The sequence below is a fragment of the Somniosus microcephalus genome, chromosome 23 (assembly GCF_052327205.1).
Source record: "Somniosus microcephalus isolate GS21.2 chromosome 23, FLI_Smic_1.0, whole genome shotgun sequence".
Classification (NCBI taxonomy): Eukaryota; Metazoa; Chordata; class Chondrichthyes; order Squaliformes; family Somniosidae; genus Somniosus; species Somniosus microcephalus.
The window spans coordinates 64,576,534-64,591,692 of NC_141009.1; the positions used below are offsets into that span (position 1 = coordinate 64,576,534).

At 52.0% G+C, this 15,159-nt stretch overlaps 1 protein-coding gene across 6 annotated transcripts in view; it reads left to right on the forward strand.

Annotated features, from left to right (window-relative positions):
* Window positions 1–15,159, forward strand: part of ndor1 (NADPH dependent diflavin oxidoreductase 1) — a 142,770-nt gene that overhangs the window by 126,264 nt on the left and 1,347 nt on the right. The window lies entirely within an intron of this gene.

Sequence of the window (15,159 nt, forward strand, 5' to 3'; positions counted from 1 at the left end):
TGATGGACTCTCGGTCCCTGTACAGCAGGGTGAGTGAGTGATGTTAGTGATGGACTCTCAGTCCCAGTACAGCAGGGTGAGTGATGTTAGTGATGGACTCTCAGTCCCCGTACAGCAGGGTGAGTGAGTGATGTTAGTGATGGACTCGGTCCCAGTACAGCAGGGTGAGTGAGTCAGTGAGTGATGTTAGTGATGGACTCTCAGTCCCTGTACAGCAGGGTGAGTGAGTGATGTTAGTGATGGACTCTCAGTCCCAGTACAGCAGGGTGAGTGAGTCAGTGAGTGATGTTAGTGATGGACTCTCAGTCCCAGTACAGCAGGGTGAGTGAGTGATGTTAGTGATGGACTCTCAGTCCCAGGAGAGCAGGGTGAGTGAGTCAGTGAGTGATGTTAGTGATGGACTCTCGGTCCCAGTACAGCAGGGTGAGTGAGTCAGTGAGTGATGTTAATGATGGACTCTCGGTCCCAGTACAGCAGGGTGAGTGAGTCAGTGAGTGATGTTAGTGATGGACTCTCAGTCCCCGTACAGCAGGGTGAGTGAGTGAGTGAGTGATGTTAGTGATGGACTCTCAGTCCCAGTACAGCAGGGTGAGTGAGTCAGTCAGTGAGTGATGTTAGTGATGGACTCTCAGTCCCAGTACAGCAGGGTGAGTGAGTGATGTTAGTGATGGACTCTCAGTCCCAGTACAGCAGGGTGAGTGAGTCAGTCAGTGAGTGATGTTAGTGATGGACTCTCAGTCCCTGTACAGCAGGGTGAGTGAGTGATGTTAGTGATGGACTCTCAGTCCCAGTACAGCACGGTGAGTGAGTGATGTTAGTGATGGACTCGGTCCCAGTACAGCAGGGTGAGTGAGTGATGTTAGTGATGGACTCTTAGTCCCAGTACAGCAGGGTGAGTGATGTTAGTGATGGACTCTCAGTCCCAGTACAGCAGGGTGAGTGAGTGAGTGATGTTAGTGATGGACTCTCAGTCCCAGTACAGCAGGGTGAGTGAGTGGGTCAGTGAGTGATGTTAGTGATGGACTCTCAGTCCCAGTACAGCAGGGTGAGTGAGTGAGTTAGTGATGGACTCTCATTCCCAGTACAGCAGGGTGAGTGAGTCAGTGAGTGATGTTAGTGATGGACTCTCAGTCCCAGTACAGCAGGGTGAGTGAGTGGGTCAGTGAGTGATGTTCGTGATGGACTCTCAGTCCCAGTACAGCAGGGTGAGTGAGTGAGTGATGTTAGTGATGTTAGTGATGGACTCGGTCCCAGTACAGCAGGGTGAGTGAGTGGGTCAGTGAGTGATGTTAGTGATGGACTCTCAGTCCCAGTACAGCAGGGTGAGTGAGTGATGTTAGTGATGGACTCTCAGTCCCAGTACAGCAGGGTGAGTGAGTGAGTGATGTTAGTGATGGACTCTCAGTCCCAGGACAGCAGGGTGAGTGAGTGATGTTAGTGATGGACTCTCAGTCCCAGTACAGCAGGGTGAGTCTGTGAGTGATGTTAGTGATGGACTCTCAGTCCCCGTACAGCAGGGTGAGTGAGTGAGTGAGTGGTGTTAGTGATGGACTCTCAGTCCCAGTACAGCAGGGTGAGTGAGTGATGTTCGTGATGGACTCTCGGTCCCAGTACAGCAGGGTGAGTGAGTGATGTTAGTGATGGACTCTCAGTCCCCGTACAGCAGGGTGAGTGAGTGATGTTAGTGATGGACTCTCAGTCCCCGTACAGCAGGGTGAGTGAGTGATGTTAGTGATGGACTCTCGGTCCCAGTACAGCAGGGTGAGTGAGTGAGTGATGTTCGTGATGGACTCTCGGTCCCAGTACAGCAGGGTGAGTGATGTTAGTGATGGACTCTCAGTCCCAGTACAGCAGGGTGAGTGAGTGATGTTAGTGATGGACTCTCAGTCCCCGTACAGCAGGGTGAGTGAGTGATGTTAGTGATGGACTCTCAGTCCCCGTACAGCAGGGTGAGTGAGTGATGTTAGTGATGGACTCGGTCCCAGTACAGCAGGGTGAGTGAGTGGGTCAGTGAGTGATGTTAGTGATGGACTCTCAGTCCCAGTACAGCAGGGTGAGTGAGTGAGTGAGTGATGTTAGTGATGGACTCTCGGTCCCAGTACAGCAGGGTGAGTGAGTGGGTCAGTGAGTGATGTTAGTGATGGACTCTCAGTCCCAGTACAGCAGGGTGAGTCAGTGAGTGATGTTAGTGATGGACTCTCAGTCCCAGTACAGCAGGGTGAGTGAGTGGGTCAGTGAGTGATGTTAGTGATGGACTCTCAGTCCCAGTACAGCAGGGTGAGTGAGTGAGTCAGTGAGTGATGTTAGTGATGGACTCTCAGTCCCAGTACAGCAGGGTGAGTGAGTGGGTCAGTGAGTGATGTTAGTGATGGACTCTCAGTCCTTGTACAGCAGGGTGAGTGCGTCAGTGAGTGATGTTAGTGATGGACTCTCAGTCCCAGTACAGCAGGGTGAGTGAGTGATGTGAGTGATGGACTCACAGTCCCAGTACAGCAGGATGAGTGAGTGGGTCAGTGAGTGATGTTAGTGATGGACTCTCAGTCCCAGTACAGCAGGGTGAGTGAGTGAGTGAGTGAGTGATGTTAGTGATGGACTCTCAGTCCTTGTACAGCAGGGTGAGTGCGTCAGTGAGTGATGTTAGTGATGGACTCTCAGTCCCAGTACAGCAGGGTGAGTGAGTGATGTTAGTGATGGACTCACAGTCCCAGTACAGCAGGGTGAGTGAGTCAGTCAGTGAGTGATGTTAGTGATGGACTCTCAGTCCCAGTACAGCACGGTGAGTGAGTGAGTCAGTGAGTGATGTTAGTGATGGACTCGGTCCCAGTACAGCAGGGTGAGTGAGTGAGTGAGTGATGTTAGTGATGGACTCTCAGTCCCAGTACAGCAGGGTGAGTGAGTCAGTGAGTGATGTTAGTGATGGACTCTCAGTCCCAGTACAGCAGGGTGAGTGAGTGAGTGATGTTAGTGATGGACTCTCGGTCCCCGTACAGCAGGGTGAGTGAGTGAGTCAGTGAGTGATGTTAGTGATGGACTCTCAGTCCCAGTACAGCAGGGTGAGTGAGTGGGTCAGTGAGTGATGTTAGTGATGGACTCTCAGTCCTTGTACAGCAGGGTGAGTGCGTCAGTGAGTGATGTTAGTGATGGACTCTCAGTCCCAGTACAGCAGGGTGAGTGAGTGATGTTGGTGATGGACTCACAGTCCCAGTACAGCAGGGTGAGTGAGTCAGTCAGTGAGTGATGTTAGTGATGGACTCTCAGTCCCAGTACAGCACGGTGAGTGAGTGAGTCAGTGAGTGATGTTAGTGATGGACTCGGTCCCAGTACAGCAGGGTGAGTGAGTGAGTGAGTGATGTTAGTGATGGACTCTCAGTCCCAGTACAGCAGGGTGAGTGAGTCAGTGAGTGATGTTAGTGATGGACTCTCAGTCCCAGTACAGCAGGGTGAGTGAGTGAGTGATGTTAGTGATGGACTCTCGGTCCCCGTACAGCAGGGTGAGTGAGTGAGTGATGTTAGTGATGGACTCTCAGTCCCAGTACAGCAGGGTGAGTGAGTGAGTGAGTGATGTTAGTGATGGACTCTCAGTCCCAGTACAGCAGGGTGAGTGAGTCAGTGAGTGATGTTAGTGATGGACTCTCAGTCCCAGTACAGCAGGGTGAGTGAGTCAGTGATGTTAGTGATGGACTCTCGGTCCCTGTACAGCAGGGTGAGTGAGTGATGTTAGTGATGGACTCTCAGTCCCAGTACAGCAGGGTGAGTGATGTTAGTGATGGACTCTCAGTCCCCGTACAGCAGGGTGAGTGAGTGATGTTAGTGATGGACTCGGTCCCAGTACAGCAGGGTGAGTGAGTCAGTGAGTGATGTTAGTGATGGACTCTCAGTCCCTGTACAGCAGGGTGAGTGAGTGATGTTAGTGATGGACTCTCAGTCCCAGTACAGCAGGGTGAGTGAGTCAGTGAGTGATGTTAGTGATGGACTCTCAGTCCCAGTACAGCAGGGTGAGTGAGTGATGTTAGTGATGGACTCTCAGTCCCAGGAGAGCAGGGTGAGTGAGTCAGTGAGTGATGTTAGTGATGGACTCTCGGTCCCAGTACAGCAGGGTGAGTGAGTCAGTGAGTGATGTTAATGATGGACTCTCGGTCCCAGTACAGCAGGGTGAGTGAGTCAGTGAGTGATGTTAGTGATGGACTCTCAGTCCCCGTACAGCAGGGTGAGTGAGTGAGTGAGTGATGTTAGTGATGGACTCTCAGTCCCAGTACAGCAGGGTGAGTGAGTCAGTCAGTGAGTGATGTTAGTGATGGACTCTCAGTCCCAGTACAGCAGGGTGAGTGAGTGATGTTAGTGATGGACTCTCAGTCCCAGTACAGCAGGGTGAGTGAGTCAGTCAGTGAGTGATGTTAGTGATGGACTCTCAGTCCCTGTACAGCAGGGTGAGTGAGTGATGTTAGTGATGGACTCTCAGTCCCAGTACAGCACGGTGAGTGAGTGATGTTAGTGATGGACTCGGTCCCAGTACAGCAGGGTGAGTGAGTGATGTTAGTGATGGACTCTTAGTCCCAGTACAGCAGGGTGAGTGATGTTAGTGATGGACTCTCAGTCCCAGTACAGCAGGGTGAGTGAGTGAGTGATGTTAGTGATGGACTCTCAGTCCCAGTACAGCAGGGTGAGTGAGTGGGTCAGTGAGTGATGTTAGTGATGGACTCTCAGTCCCAGTACAGCAGGGTGAGTGAGTGAGTTAGTGATGGACTCTCAGTCCCAGTACAGCAGGGTGAGTGAGTCAGTGAGTGATGTTAGTGATGGACTCTCAGTCCCAGTACAGCAGGGTGAGTGAGTGGGTCAGTGAGTGATGTTCGTGATGGACTCTCAGTCCCAGTACAGCAGGGTGAGTGAGTGAGTGATGTTAGTGATGTTAGTGATGGACTCGGTCCCAGTACAGCAGGGTGAGTGAGTGGGTCAGTGAGTGATGTTAGTGATGGACTCTCAGTCCCAGTACAGCAGGGTGAGTGAGTGATGTTAGTGATGGACTCTCAGTCCCAGTACAGCAGGGTGAGTGAGTGAGTGATGTTAGTGATGGACTCTCAGTCCCAGGACAGCAGGGTGAGTGAGTGATGTTAGTGATGGACTCTCAGTCCCAGTACAGCAGGGTGAGTCTGTGAGTGATGTTAGTGATGGACTCTCAGTCCCCGTACAGCAGGGTGAGTGAGTGAGTGAGTGGTGTTAGTGATGGACTCTCAGTCCCAGTACAGCAGGGTGAGTGAGTGATGTTCGTGATGGACTCTCGGTCCCAGTACAGCAGGGTGAGTGAGTGATGTTAGTGATGGACTCTCAGTCCCCGTACAGCAGGGTGAGTGAGTGATGTTAGTGATGGACTCTCAGTCCCCGTACAGCAGGGTGAGTGAGTGATGTTAGTGATGGACTCTCGGTCCCAGTACAGCAGGGTGAGTGAGTGAGTGATGTTCGTGATGGACTCTCGGTCCCAGTACAGCAGGGTGAGTGATGTTAGTGATGGACTCTCAGTCCCAGTACAGCAGGGTGAGTGAGTGATGTTAGTGATGGACTCTCAGTCCCCGTACAGCAGGGTGAGTGAGTGATGTTAGTGATGGACTCTCAGTCCCCGTACAGCAGGGTGAGTGAGTGATGTTAGTGATGGACTCGGTCCCAGTACAGCAGGGTGAGTGAGTGGGTCAGTGAGTGATGTTAGTGATGGACTCTCAGTCCCAGTACAGCAGGGTGAGTGAGTGAGTGAGTGATGTTAGTGATGGACTCTCGGTCCCAGTACAGCAGGGTGAGTGAGTGGGTCAGTGAGTGATGTTAGTGATGGACTCTCAGTCCCAGTACAGCAGGGTGAGTGAGTGAGTGAGTGATGTTAGTGATGGACTCTCAGTCCCAGTACAGCAGGGTGAGTGAGTCAGTCAGTGAGTGATGTTAGTGATGGACTCTCAGTCCCAGTACAGCAGGGTGAGTGAGTGAGTCAGTGAGTGATGTTAGTGATGGACTCTCAGTCCCAGTACAGCAGGGTGAGTGAGTCAGTGAGTGATGTTAGTGATGGACTCTCAGTCCCTGTACAGCAGGGTGAGTGCGTGAGTCAGTGAGTGATGTTAGTGATGGACTCTCAGTCCTTGTACAGCAGGGTGAGTGAGTCAGTCAGTGAGTGATGTTAGTGATGGACTCTCAGTCCCAGTACAGCAGGGTGAGTGAGTGAGTGAGTGATGTTAGTGATGGACTCTCAGTCCCAGTACAGCAGGGTGAGTGAGTGAGTGAGTGATGTTAGTGATGGACTCTCAGTCCCAGTACAGCAGGGTGAGTGAGTGAGTCAGTGAGTGATGTTAGTGATGGACTCTCAGTCCCAGTACAGCAGGGTGAGTGAGTGGGTCAGTGAGTGATGTTAGTGATGGACTCTCAGTCCTTGTACAGCAGGGTGAGTGCGTCAGTGAGTGATGTTAGTGATGGACTCTCAGTCCCAGTACAGCAGGGTGAGTGAGTGAGTGATGTTAGTGATGGACTCACAGTCCCAGTACAGCAGGGTGAGTGAGTGGGTCAGTGAGTGCTGTTAGTGATGGACTCTCAGTCCTTGTACAGCAGGGTGAGTGAGTCAGTCAGTCAGTGATGTTAGTGATGGACTCTCAGTCCCAGTACAGCACGGTGAGTGAGTCAGTCAGTGAGTGATGTTAGTGATGGACTCTCAGTCCCAGTACAGCAGGGTGAGTGAGTCAGTGAGTGATGTTAGTGATGGACTCTCAGTCCCAGTACAGCAGGGTGAGTGAGTGAGTGATGTTAGTGATGGACTCTCGGTCCCCGTACAGCAGGGTGAGTGAGTGAGTGATGTTAGTGATGGACTCTCAGTCCCAGTACAGCAGGGTGAGTGAGTGAGTGAGTGATGTTAGTGATGGACTCTCAGTCCCAGTACAGCAGGGTGAGTGAGTCAGTGAGTGATGTTAGTGATGGACTCTCAGTCCCAGTACAGCAGGGTGAGTGAGTCAGTGATGTTAGTGATGGACTCTCGGTCCCTGTACAGCAGGGTGAGTGAGTGATGTTAGTGATGGACTCTCAGTCCCAGTACAGCAGGGTGAGTGATGTTAGTGATGGACTCTCAGTCCCCGTACAGCAGGGTGAGTGAGTGATGTTAGTGATGGACTCGGTCCCAGTACAGCAGGGTGAGTGAGTCAGTGAGTGATGTTAGTGATGGACTCTCAGTCCCTGTACAGCAGGGTGAGTGAGTGATGTTAGTGATGGACTCTCAGTCCCAGTACAGCAGGGTGAGTGAGTCAGTGAGTGATGTTAGTGATGGACTCTCAGTCCCAGTACAGCAGGGTGAGTGAGTGATGTTAGTGATGGACTCTCAGTCCCAGGAGAGCAGGGTGAGTGAGTCAGTGAGTGATGTTAGTGATGGACTCTCGGTCCCAGTACAGCAGGGTGAGTGAGTCAGTGAGTGATGTTAATGATGGACTCTCGGTCCCAGTACAGCAGGGTGAGTGAGTCAGTGAGTGATGTTAGTGATGGACTCTCAGTCCCCGTACAGCAGGGTGAGTGAGTGAGTGAGTGATGTTAGTGATGGACTCTCAGTCCCAGTACAGCAGGGTGAGTGAGTCAGTCAGTGAGTGATGTTAGTGATGGACTCTCAGTCCCAGTACAGCAGGGTGAGTGAGTGATGTTAGTGATGGACTCTCAGTCCCAGTACAGCAGGGTGAGTGAGTCAGTCAGTGAGTGATGTTAGTGATGGACTCTCAGTCCCTGTACAGCAGGGTGAGTGAGTGATGTTAGTGATGGACTCTCAGTCCCAGTACAGCACGGTGAGTGAGTGATGTTAGTGATGGACTCGGTCCCAGTACAGCAGGGTGAGTGAGTGATGTTAGTGATGGACTCTTAGTCCCAGTACAGCAGGGTGAGTGATGTTAGTGATGGACTCTCAGTCCCAGTACAGCAGGGTGAGTGAGTGAGTGATGTTAGTGATGGACTCTCAGTCCCAGTACAGCAGGGTGAGTGAGTGGGTCAGTGAGTGATGTTAGTGATGGACTCTCAGTCCCAGTACAGCAGGGTGAGTGAGTGAGTTAGTGATGGACTCTCAGTCCCAGTACAGCAGGGTGAGTGAGTCAGTGAGTGATGTTAGTGATGGACTCTCAGTCCCAGTACAGCAGGGTGAGTGAGTGGGTCAGTGAGTGATGTTCGTGATGGACTCTCAGTCCCAGTACAGCAGGGTGAGTGAGTGAGTGATGTTAGTGATGTTAGTGATGGACTCGGTCCCAGTACAGCAGGGTGAGTGAGTGGGTCAGTGAGTGATGTTAGTGATGGACTCTCAGTCCCAGTACAGCAGGGTGAGTGAGTGATGTTAGTGATGGACTCTCAGTCCCAGTACAGCAGGGTGAGTGAGTGAGTGATGTTAGTGATGGACTCTCAGTCCCAGGACAGCAGGGTGAGTGAGTGATGTTAGTGATGGACTCTCAGTCCCAGTACAGCAGGGTGAGTCTGTGAGTGATGTTAGTGATGGACTCTCAGTCCCCGTACAGCAGGGTGAGTGAGTGAGTGAGTGGTGTTAGTGATGGACTCTCAGTCCCAGTACAGCAGGGTGAGTGAGTGATGTTCGTGATGGACTCTCGGTCCCAGTACAGCAGGGTGAGTGAGTGATGTTAGTGATGGACTCTCAGTCCCCGTACAGCAGGGTGAGTGAGTGATGTTAGTGATGGACTCTCAGTCCCCGTACAGCAGGGTGAGTGAGTGATGTTAGTGATGGACTCTCGGTCCCAGTACAGCAGGGTGAGTGAGTGAGTGATGTTCGTGATGGACTCTCGGTCCCAGTACAGCAGGGTGAGTGATGTTAGTGATGGACTCTCAGTCCCAGTACAGCAGGGTGAGTGAGTGATGTTAGTGATGGACTCTCAGTCCCCGTACAGCAGGGTGAGTGAGTGATGTTAGTGATGGACTCTCAGTCCCCGTACAGCAGGGTGAGTGAGTGATGTTAGTGATGGACTCGGTCCCAGTACAGCAGGGTGAGTGAGTGGGTCAGTGAGTGATGTTAGTGATGGACTCTCAGTCCCAGTACAGCAGGGTGAGTGAGTGAGTGAGTGATGTTAGTGATGGACTCTCGGTCCCAGTACAGCAGGGTGAGTGAGTGGGTCAGTGAGTGATGTTAGTGATGGACTCTCAGTCCCAGTACAGCAGGGTGAGTGAGTGAGTGAGTGATGTTAGTGATGGACTCTCAGTCCCAGTACAGCAGGGTGAGTGAGTCAGTCAGTGAGTGATGTTAGTGATGGACTCTCAGTCCCAGTACAGCAGGGTGAGTGAGTGAGTCAGTGAGTGATGTTAGTGATGGACTCTCAGTCCCAGTACAGCAGGGTGAGTGAGTCAGTGAGTGATGTTAGTGATGGACTCTCAGTCCCTGTACAGCAGGGTGAGTGCGTGAGTCAGTGAGTGATGTTAGTGATGGACTCTCAGTCCTTGTACAGCAGGGTGAGTGAGTCAGTCAGTGAGTGATGTTAGTGATGGACTCTCAGTCCCAGTACAGCAGGGTGAGTGAGTGAGTGAGTGATGTTAGTGATGGACTCTCAGTCCCAGTACAGCAGGGTGAGTGAGTGAGTGAGTGATGTTAGTGATGGACTCTCAGTCCCAGTACAGCAGGGTGAGTGAGTGAGTCAGTGAGTGATGTTAGTGATGGACTCTCAGTCCCAGTACAGCAGGGTGAGTGAGTGGGTCAGTGAGTGATGTTAGTGATGGACTCTCAGTCCTTGTACAGCAGGGTGAGTGCGTCAGTGAGTGATGTTAGTGATGGACTCTCAGTCCCAGTACAGCAGGGTGAGTGAGTGAGTGATGTTAGTGATGGACTCACAGTCCCAGTACAGCAGGGTGAGTGAGTGGGTCAGTGAGTGCTGTTAGTGATGGACTCTCAGTCCTTGTACAGCAGGGTGAGTGAGTCAGTCAGTCAGTGATGTTAGTGATGGACTCTCAGTCCCAGTACAGCACGGTGAGTGAGTCAGTCAGTGAGTGATGTTAGTGATGGACTCTCAGTCCCAGTACAGCAGGGTGAGTGAGTCAGTGAGTGATGTTAGTGATGGACTCTCAGTCCCAGTACAGCAGGGTGAGTGAGTGAGTGATGTTAGTGATGGACTCTCGGTCCCCGTACAGCAGGGTGAGTGAGTGAGTGATGTTAGTGATGGACTCTCAGTCCCCGTACAGCAGGGTGAGTGAGTGAGTGATGTTAGTGATGGACTCTCGGTCCCTGTACAGCAGGCTGAGTGAGTGATGTTAGTGATGGACTCTCAGTCCCAGTACAGCAGGGTGAGTGATGTTAGTGATGGACTCTCAGTCCCCGTACAGCAGGGTGAGTGAGTGAGTGATGTTAGTGATGGACTCGGTCCCAGTACAGCAGGGTGAGTGAGTCAGTGAGTGATGTTAGTGATGGACTCTCAGTCCCAGTACAGCAGGGTGAGTGAGTCAGTGAGTGATGTTAGTGATGGACTCTCAGTCCCAGTACAGCAGGGTGAGTGAGTGAGTGATGTTAGTGATGGACTCGGTCCCAGTACAGCAGGGTGAGTGAGTCAGTGAGTGATGTTAGTGATGGACTCTCAGTCCCAGTACAGCAGGGTGAGTGAGTCAGTGAGTGATGTTAGTGATGGACTCTCAGTCCCAGTACAGCAGGGTGAGTGAGTCAGTCAGTGAGTGATGTTAGTGATGGACTCTCAGTCCTTGTACAGCAGGGTGAGTGAGTCAGTGAGTGATGTTAGTGATGGACTCTCAGTCCCAGTACAGCAGGGTGAGTGAGTCAGTGAGTGATGTTAGTGATGGACTCTCAGTCCCAGGAGAGCAGGATGAGTGAGTCAGTGAGTGATGTTAGTGATGGACTCTCGGTCCCAGTACAGCAGGGTGAGTGAGTCAGTGAGTGATGTTAGTGATGGACTCTCGGTCCCAGTACAGCAGGGTGAGTGAGTCAGTGAGTGATGTTAGTGATGGACTCTCAGTCCCCGTACAGCAGGGTGAGTGAGTGAGTGAGTGAGTGATGTTCGTGATGGACTCTCAGTCCCAGTACAGCAGGGTGAGTGAGTGAGTGAGTGATGTTAGTGATGGACTCTCAGTCCCAGTACAGCAGGGTGAGTGAGTGAGTCAGTGAGTGATGTTAGTGATGGACTCTCAGTCCCAGTACAGCAGGGTGAGTGAGTGGGTCAGTGAGTGATGTTAGTGATGGACTCTCAGTCCTTGTACAGCAGGGTGAGTGCGTCAGTGAGTGATGTTAGTGATGGACTCTCAGTCCCAGTACAGCAGGGTGAGTGAGTGAGTGATGTTAGTGATGGACTCACAGTCCCAGTACAGCAGGGTGAGTGAGTGGGTCAGTGAGTGCTGTTAGTGATGGACTCTCAGTCCTTGTACAGCAGGGTGAGTGAGTCAGTCAGTCAGTGATGTTAGTGATGGACTCTCAGTCCCAGTACAGCACGGTGAGTGAGTCAGTCAGTGAGTGATGTTAGTGATGGACTCTCAGTCCCAGTACAGCAGGGTGAGTGAGTCAGTGAGTGATGTTAGTGATGGACTCTCAGTCCCAGTACAGCAGGGTGAGTGAGTGAGTGATGTTAGTGATGGACTCTCGGTCCCCGTACAGCAGGGTGAGTGAGTGAGTGATGTTAGTGATGGACTCTCAGTCCCCGTACAGCAGGGTGAGTGAGTGAGTGATGTTAGTGATGGACTCTCGGTCCCTGTACAGCAGGCTGAGTGAGTGATGTTAGTGATGGACTCTCAGTCCCAGTACAGCAGGGTGAGTGATGTTAGTGATGGACTCTCAGTCCCCGTACAGCAGGGTGAGTGAGTGAGTGATGTTAGTGATGGACTCGGTCCCAGTACAGCAGGGTGAGTGAGTCAGTGAGTGATGTTAGTGATGGACTCTCAGTCCCAGTACAGCAGGGTGAGTGAGTCAGTGAGTGATGTTAGTGATGGACTCTCAGTCCCAGTACAGCAGGGTGAGTGAGTGAGTGATGTTAGTGATGGACTCGGTCCCAGTACAGCAGGGTGAGTGAGTCAGTGAGTGATGTTAGTGATGGACTCTCAGTCCCAGTACAGCAGGGTGAGTGAGTCAGTGAGTGATGTTAGTGATGGACTCTCAGTCCCAGTACAGCAGGGTGAGTGAGTCAGTCAGTGAGTGATGTTAGTGATGGACTCTCAGTCCTTGTACAGCAGGGTGAGTGAGTCAGTGAGTGATGTTAGTGATGGACTCTCAGTCCCAGTACAGCAGGGTGAGTGAGTCAGTGAGTGATGTTAGTGATGGACTCTCAGTCCCAGGAGAGCAGGATGAGTGAGTCAGTGAGTGATGTTAGTGATGGACTCTCGGTCCCAGTACAGCAGGGTGAGTGAGTCAGTGAGTGATGTTAGTGATGGACTCTCGGTCCCAGTACAGCAGGGTGAGTGAGTCAGTGAGTGATGTTAGTGATGGACTCTCAGTCCCCGTACAGCAGGGTGAGTGAGTGGGTCAGTGAGTGATGTTCGTGATGGACTCTCAGTCCCAGTACAGCAGGGTGAGTGAGTCAGTCAGTGAGTGATGTTAGTGATGGACTCTCAGTCCCAGTACAGCAGGGTGAGTGAGTGATGTTAGTGATGGACTCTCAGTCCCAGTACAGCAGGGTGAGTGAGTCAGTCAGTGAGTGATGTTAGTGATGGACTCTCAGTCCCAGTACAGCAGGGTGAGTGAGTGATGTTAGTGATGGACTCTCAGTCCCAGTACAGCAGGGTGAGTGAGTCAGTCAGTGAGTGATGTTAGTGATGGACTCTCAGTCCTTGTACAGCAGGGTGAGTGAGTCAGTGAGTGATGTTAGTGATGGACTCTCAGTCCCAGTACAGCAGGGTGAGTGAGTCAGTGAGTGATGTTAGTGATGGACTCTCAGTCCCAGTACAGCAGGGTGAGTGAGTCAGTCAGTGAGTGATGTTAGTGATGGACTCTCAGTCCCAGTACAGCAGGGTGAGTGAGTCAGTGAGTGATGTTAGTGATGGACTCTCAGTCCCAGTACAGCAGGGTGAGTGAGTCAGTGAGTGATGTTAGTGATGGACTCTCAGTCCCAGTACAGCAGGGTGAGTGAGTCAGTGAGTGATGTTAGTGATGGACTCTCAGTCCCAGTACAGCAGGGTGAGTGAGTGAGTGATGTTAGTGATGGACTCTCAGTCCCAGTACAGCAGGGTGAGTGAGTGATGTTAGTGATGGACTCTCAGTCCCAGTACAGCAGGGTGAGTCTGTGAGTGATGTTAGTGATGGACTCTCAGTCCCCGTACAGCAGGGTGAGTGAGTGAGTGAGTGGTGTTAGTGATGGACTCTCAGTCCCAGTACAGCAGGGTGAGTGAGTGATGTTCGTGATGGACTCTCGGTCCCAGTACAGCAGGGTGAGTGAGTGATGTTCGTGATGGACTCTCAGTCCCAGTACAGCAGGGTGAGTGAGTGATGTTAGTGATGGACTCTCAGTCCCCGTACAGCAGGGTGAGTGAGTGATGTTAGTGATGGACTCTCAGTCCCCGTACAGCAGGGTGAGTGAGTGATGTTAGTGATGGACTCTCGGTCCCAGTACAGCAGGGTGAGTGAGTGAGTGATGTTCGTGATGGACTCTCGGTCCCAGTACAGCAGGGTGAGTGATGTTAGTGATGGACTCTCAGTCCCAGTACAGCAGGGTGAGTGAGTGATGTTAGTGATGGACTCTCAGTCCCCGTACAGCAGGGTGAGTGAGTGATGTTAGTGATGGACTCTCAGTCCCCGTACAGCAGGGTGAGTGAGTGATGTTAGTGATGGACTCGGTCCCAGTACAGCAGGGTGAGTGAGTGGGTCAGTGAGTGATGGACTCTCAGTCCCCGTACAGCAGGGTGAGTGAGTGAGTGATGTTCGTGATGGACTCGGTCCCAGTACAGCAGGGTGAGTGAGTGATGTTAGTGATGGACTCTCAGTCCCAGTACAGCAGGGTGAGTGACTGAGTCAGTGAGTGATGTTAGTGATGGACTCTCAGTCCCCGTACAGCAGGGTGAGTGAGTGAGTGAGTGGTGTTAGTGATGGACTCTCAGTCCCCGTACAGCAGGGTGAGTGAGTGAGTCAGTGATGTTAGTGATGGTCTCTCAGTCCCAGTACAGCAGGGTGAGTGAGTGAGTGAGTGATGTTAGTGATGGACTCTCGGTCCCTGTACAGCAGGGTGAGTGAGTGAGTGATGTTAGTGATGGACTCTCAGTCCCAGTACAGCAGGGTGAGTGAGTGAGTGAGTGATGTTAGTGATGGACTCTCGGTCCCTGTACAGCAGGGTGAGTGAGTGAGTGATGTTAGTGATGGACTCTCAGTCCCAGTACAGCAGGGTGAGTGAGTGAGTGATGTTTGTGATGGACTCTCAGTCCCAGTACAGCAGGGTGAGTGACTGAGTCAGTGAGTGATGTTAGTGATGGACTCTCAGTCCCCGTACAGCAGGGTGAGTGAGTGGTGTTAGTGATGGACTCTCAGTCCCAGTACAGCAGGGTGAGTGAGTGAGTCAGTGAGTGATGTTAGTGATGGACTCTCAGTCCCAGTACAGCAGGGTGAGTCAGTGAGTGATGTTAGTGATGGAGTCTCAGTCCCAGTACAGCAGGGTGAGTGAGTGAGTGAGTGATGTTAGTGATGGACTCTCAGTCCCAGTACAGCAGGGTGAGTGAGTGCGTCAGTGAGTGATGTTTGTGATGGACTCTCGGTCCCAGTACAGCAGGGTGAGTGAGTGGGTCAGTGAGTGATGTTAGTGATGGACTCTCGGTCCCAGTACAGCAGGGTGAGTGAGTCAGTGAGCGATGTTAGTGATGGACTCTCGGTCCCAGTACAGCAGGGTGAGTGAGTGGGTCAGTGAGTGATGTTAGTGATGGACTCTCAGTCCCAGTACAGCAGGGTGAGTGAGTGATGTTAGTGATGGACTCGGTCCCAGTACAGAAGGGTGAGTGGGTCAGTGAGTGATGTTAGTGATGGACTCTCAGTCCCAGTACAGCAGGGTCAGTGAGTGATGTTAGTGATGGACTCTCGGTCCCAGTACAGCAGGGTGAGTGAGTGGGTCAGTGAGTGATGTTAGTGATGGACTCGGTCCCAGTACAGCAGGGTGAGTGAGTCAGTGAGTGATGTTAGTGATGGACTCTCAGTCCCAGTACAGCAGGGTCAGTGAGTGATGTTAGTGATGGACTCTCGGTCCCAGTACAGAAGGGTGAGTGGGT